The sequence below is a fragment of the Primulina tabacum genome, chromosome 6 (genome assembly GCF_025594145.1).
Source record: "Primulina tabacum isolate GXHZ01 chromosome 6, ASM2559414v2, whole genome shotgun sequence".
NCBI lineage: Eukaryota > Viridiplantae > Streptophyta > Magnoliopsida > Lamiales > Gesneriaceae > Primulina > Primulina tabacum.
This window is the reverse complement of record NC_134555.1, coordinates 38,611,894-38,618,601: the sequence shown is the minus strand read 5'-3', so window position 1 is coordinate 38,618,601 and position 6,708 is coordinate 38,611,894.

Below are 6,708 nucleotides of genomic sequence, written 5' to 3'. Positions count from 1 at the left end.
TGTTACAAAATACGATTTTTCGCTGCATGTTGTCCCAGATGTTGTAACATCTGGAACAACACCTAATTCTGACAAAACACAAATTTAATATTTTACATCGTATACTGATATTTTTATTATTCTGAGCATCTGTCGGACAAAATAATTCTTACAATTATAAATTAATTTTATTTTAGACTAAAAGAAAGCGTACGTGAAAGGGAAGGACGATAAAAATAACTGATGTATAATACGATTAATAAATGTCGTGGATCAATCAACGCACGATTTTGGCAGAAATCCATAAATGTTTTGAAAAAAAAAGCCAGCGAGATATATGAAATACTTGTCTAATTATGTTATTAGCAGCTATTAATTAATAAATATAATAGTAGATGATTTTTTTATTTATTTTTTATAATATATATAAATTGTCGGATACTAGCTATATAGAGTAAAAGAAAACATATTCACGTATACATATACTTGTTTTGTAATGATCATGGGCCATTAGGCTGAACCAATATGGGTCTCGACCCATACCCATGCACCACTACTGGTCATTGGTCGAGACCCATGTTGGTTCCTTTTTTTGTAACGATAATGAGCCATTAGGCTGAACCAACATAGGTCTCGGCTCATACCCATGCACCACTACTGGTCATGGGTCGTTAGGATGGTCCAGCATGAGCCGAGTCTCAGCCCATGTCCATGCACCATCACTCATAGAATATCTCACTCCTGGAAAGTGGTTTTTTCCGCATCCCCCAACACTTGAACCCAGGACCTCCAGGTATAAGTACCTAGATTCTTAAAGTGTTGGTACCAGTTGAGCTAGTGGGTCTTAACCTCGGTCAACTATTTTTTTTAAGAAAATGACCTCCTCAAGTATATTTCAAACATACTTTAAGAGATCATTTTCTTAAAAAAAAAGAGTTGACCGAAGTTACTTAATCAATTTTCCCCTTGTTATTCGTATGCCAATAATTCATTTATGCCGTAAATTTGGTACATAGATTTGTGTACATGTTACGTGCTTATACAATTATTTTTATAATTAATTTGACTTATGTTCAAATCATGATAATATTATATTGATAAAAAGTAATAAAATATCATAGTTCAGTTTGAAATTATTATATTTGAATGAACTTGTATCATAATATGAGTTCACTTGATCAAAAAACTGGTTTTTTTGGTTTGTTAACTTGTCCGTTTTTTAGTTTGGCTCATTAAATTTTCAAAATTTTGTTTACGTATGCTAAATTTTTTTTTTTTAATTATTTTGGTACAATTTATTTGATCAAATTCATAAGAATTAAACATATTTTTAATGTTTATTAAAAAATAACCTTTTTGTACATAAGAATTAAACATGTTTTTTTTAATATATATTTCAAAAAATAAAACAAACCTTTTATATTTATATTTTGATTTTCATAATTTTATTTTCCATAACTAAAATAATTGGTATTAGACAGATTATGCACAACTAAAAAATAATTCCATCAAAAATTATAATATAGTCTGGCACATGGTCAAGTGGTCGTCTAGCCAACCATATCAATAGGTCGCACTTTTCCAGCTCACTTGACCATCCATATCAATTGGTATATCGTCAACAACCTGACATATAAAAATTTTCAAAAAATCACTCATCTCAATATTATTATGTACATCATCATCAAATATCATCATCATCATTATTACCATTATCATTGTTATTGCTATTTCAAACATAAAAAAAAAACGTGCATGTTTTTTTGACATCAAACGCACAATTCCGTGGCATTGGAAAATGGCGGGCCAATATATTGTTTTAGTTATCTTACATCAGTTAAATAAAATATCAGAATGTTTTATATATAGATTTCAACAATCTTCATTTATTTAGCTAGTTTTTTAGTTTGGATTATATTAAGTTCAAATCTCAATCTTAGCAAGATATCAAATCTTATATTCAACTGTTAAATGTTGATTGCCTGTAGTTAGGCAATCAGTTGTCTTGTAAACTTCACACTCCAAATGTTCGTTCGTTCCTAGACATGAGAGAGTGTGTTAGTTGTCTCATATCGGTTAAATAAAATTTCTGGGAGTTTTATAGATAGAGTTGGATAATCAAGTTTTGTGGTTGAATTATGTTCAAGTTTCAATTTTAACATTACGTATAGGCCAACAAACTTCAGTTAACATTTATACAATAATCAATTAAAGGTAACTCATATAACAAGGGGATCTCATTTTTATTTTTGGATCATAGGGATCTCATTTTCTCGTTCTTAACATACATACATGCGAAATTATTAAGGACGCTAATTATTTGTCCATACATGAAAAATGAATAATGACATCCAAAATTCATCGGTTAATTTCTACCTTATAATATATATGAATGTAATTAATATATATCATATTATATAATCAAACACAAATCATTTATCAAAAGTTATAATTGATAGTAATTCTAATAATTTAAATAATATAACAGTTCGAACGCCACGTTTCAATCGTTCTCTCAATATATATAATTGTTACACTCCAACAAATCATCTCCAAATATGACATTAACTTTAATATTAATTATAAATTAAAAAAATCTATCATTTTAACAAAAATTATACCCAATCATAACGGGGATATTACTCCATAACGTACAATCTTATCAACAAACCCAATCTTATCGTCCAAGGACAAATTATACGCAGACCACCCCATGGCCATTTACGTTTATTTATTTATATATGGGAGCCCGATCAAATCAAACGCAGACCTCCTAGCGTTTTCAATTATTATTTAAAAAATATAATATACTCCAAAAACACAAGTATCTTTTAAGTTTTATCATCTTATTTTAGCTAAGGATCTTAACAAATTATAAGCTAAGATATTTAAAGTAATTTTATTCAAACATTTGAACTTGTAAATAATTTTTTTATAAAAGCTCGAAGAGTAGATCTCTTGTGAACGATCTCACGAATTTTTATCTGCAAGACGGGTCAACCCTACCGATATTCATAATAAAAAGTAATACTCTTAGCATAAAAAATAATATTTTTTCGTGGATGACCCAAATATAAGATCCGTCTTACAAAATACGACCCGTGAGATCGTCTCACAAAAGTTTTTGCCAGATCCGAAATGGACATCAGTCAATATGATTTCTACCCTAGAAAACAAAGGTTATGTGCTGTTTGTTTCATAGGATACTATTTTCTGCAAAGTCCCATAAATGAGGGGGAATTTTGCATTCGGTCAGTACAAATATGTGAATTGAATAGAAAATATTTGTGGTCACATTTCATTAGATTTGGTTTGATAGATAATAATCAATAAATGTTTCTTGTGCCTACCGATCAATCAGTAAATTAATGTCATCTGCCAACCAATGACCAAATTTGGTGGAAAAATAAATGTGTTTGAATAGGAAGTCTGCAGTCTTTATCGATCCAAGATTTCTGATATTTGTGTCGACCAATTATGTATTATATTATATCGCTGAAAAATATATATATATATATATATATATATATATATATATTTCTGTTGACAGAATATTATTAAATAATAGTGAATGTATTTTGTATGAATAAATCCTTGATACATCGAACAGCCCATGCCCATGCGTACAACTAACTATTTACATTTTTCTTAAGAGTTATAAATTAATTCAGAATGTGTTTATCTGATAACATCAAGATCCTAGAGGTTTAAAGTTTTGTAAAGATGGACAATAACAAGAAGAAACCTTGAGAAATAATTGCAAGAATCACTTAAGGAAACATTCCTTTAATACTCTACTCAAGTTGGCTTGCGAAGAAATATGTAAAATGAAACTTGTCCCAATGCTTTGAATTTTGATGAATGTATTTACTACTTGATGTGTATGTTGTTTTGATTTCCTCTTTTGTCGATATGTTCACAAATAAAGTGACATTCAATTTCGATATGTTTCGTTCTCTCGTAGAAAACTGGATTAACAGCAATGTGTATAGCTTGCCTGGTTGTCATAGCATAGAGTCATCGACGGGGCACGAATAATTTGTAAATCTCGTAGCAGATGTTACATTCAATTGTTCTCACAAACAACAAATGCCATAAATTTATGCTGTGCTTCGGTTGAAGGTTTAGACATGATTGTTCGTTTCTTTCTATTCAAAGAAATAAGAGCTTTTCCAAGAAAAACACAATAACCGTTGGATCATGCAACACAGAATCAGTCCAGAGCTTGTGTGAGTTTGCTAATGTAGAGCAAATTAACTTTGAAATTTGGGATGTAAAGCACATTATCAGTAGTTATATCATTGCATAATTTCATGGATCCAATAGATTGATTTTTGTTTGTCCTCCATTTGGCAATTGCACATGGGATGTTTAGCTACCAATTCATTTGCAATTGATTAATGTTTCTTTGACACGTGATCAGTGGCGCCACTCTCAAGCATCCAGATGTTATTGGACCAAATAAAGTTATTAAATACACTATGTTAACTAAGTGTTCCGTGAGCCAACTTGGAGCTTGGTCTTTTATGTAAAACAGTCATTATTTTAATAATATTTTACATTTTTATCAAATTATATCATTTATTTTATATGTACACGCATGCAAGCATACATAAAATCCTTTAATATATATACATATATATGATGAGGTTTGTTTAACAACGTAAGATCAAGAAACTAATTAGGAAGTGTATTGTATCTTCTAAATTGATTACAATTCGATTCAGCTGCCTAAAAAAATAAAGATAAATTTCACTCGAGTTTGATATTAACATCTGTGATGTAAACTTCATGTTTTATTAATAAGGACATGTAGATGTTCATTCATACAGATGAGTGATCATTTGATGATGGACTTTACAATTTTTTCTCGAACTTTTCAAATGTTTGTTACTTATCGAGTGGAATAATCCGCAGTTATGGTTGTACACTATTAGTAATTTGACCCAAGACAACGTGGAGACTCTATGTAATAACATGCACTATGATTCATTTACCGACTCCATTGAGAATAATGAAGTGGCGATGTTGTGTATATTTTCGAAATGCGTATGATTCAATGCACTTGAGTCGAGTATTCACCGCTGACCTATGAGTAAATATATCTTATGTGATATGATGAATTAATAGTGTAATGAATCTTTGGCCAGAATAAGACATGCATTTTGGAAATATGTTTACTCAATTGCACATATCATATCACTATTATTACTCAAATATATATCATATTTTAATCAAATTTATTTGTAACTTTCGATATAACACTGATTACAGATTCAATCATGATATATAAGTTGAAGAGATCGTACTCTTCGTTAACTTTATATATATATATACATATATATATATATATATATAAGTTGACTATGCACGGTATTTTCAAAAAAAATACCATATTAAAATTTTAAATAATTAAAATAAAGAATTCAGATAATATTAGAATTCTAAAAGGAATGTTGATAACAACAAAATATATGAAATATAAATATCTAAGTCAAAATTTTCTCTCCCCCCATTTTGGAAGATAAAAATCGGCCACCACCCATCAAGAAACTCACGGCCGAAAAGTACGGAAACACGAAGGGTAGAAAATGAGTCATTTAATCCCATGTGAAATTGCACGACCTTGTCATTTTCTTTGCTTTTGGTAAACCTTTTGACACCCGCCGAACATTGCGAGGTAGAAAGGCCATCGCCTCAGGGCCTTGACCATCACAGGGGTCAAAAAAAAAATCTCATGTTGTTGAGGCCTGCACCTAAATAGTATGTGAATTTGACATTTAAAAAATAAATTGGACATTGACCAATTGAAAACATGATTAAATATGATGATTGTATTCATTGATGACTTAATCAAATTATGTACATCCCAAACAATAAAACTACACGGCTCATTAATTAAATTTTTAAAAATTTTGTATGCATAAAATGGTAATGTTTGTCCAATATATTTATTATTTTATCTTGTATCAACTCGTGTGTTAAACTTTTATATTTTACTTGTCGATTATTTGACATCTTTTCTTAAATTTATGTAAATGGACACATTTCAAAAAATAAAACACAAAAAATTATGATACTTACCTATTTTACATATCTTTATTTTTATTTTATTGAATAAAATATTATATTTATTATTTAAAATAAATAATATATTTTTACAATATTGGTTCATTATATTTATCATTTTGTATTTGGATATTTTATATTGATAAATTTCAATTTTAGCAACATATCTTACAATTTTTGCCAATTTCAATCTTTTTCCAATATAATTAATTATTCATATGACACTGCATTACGTTAGAGTCATGTTGATGTTGTGACGCACGAAGAAAAAAATCGCAAAAAGATAAATATATAACTCGTAAATTATATTTTCCTTATATCTATTATTTGGTTATTTTTAATTTGCAAACTGAGCTTTACGGTTATTTATCACAACAAGATTTTTTTTTAACATATCGCCTCAGGCCCTGTGAACCACAGGTACGGCTCTGTAGACAATATATTGGATCACGATAGAAATCAGACTCGTCCCGTAGAGCCTTCAACTTGATGCAGTAAACTGACGCAGACTGATGTCCTTGTTGGTGTTCCACGATCTCATGACGAATTTAAAAGATACGAGTGTCATTCTCTTGTGAAAATCTATCTTGTAGTGTTGAGACATCGTGTTCTCGTATTCAAAACGCGGCGGGAGTTTAAATTTTTTTTGCTTGGCATTGT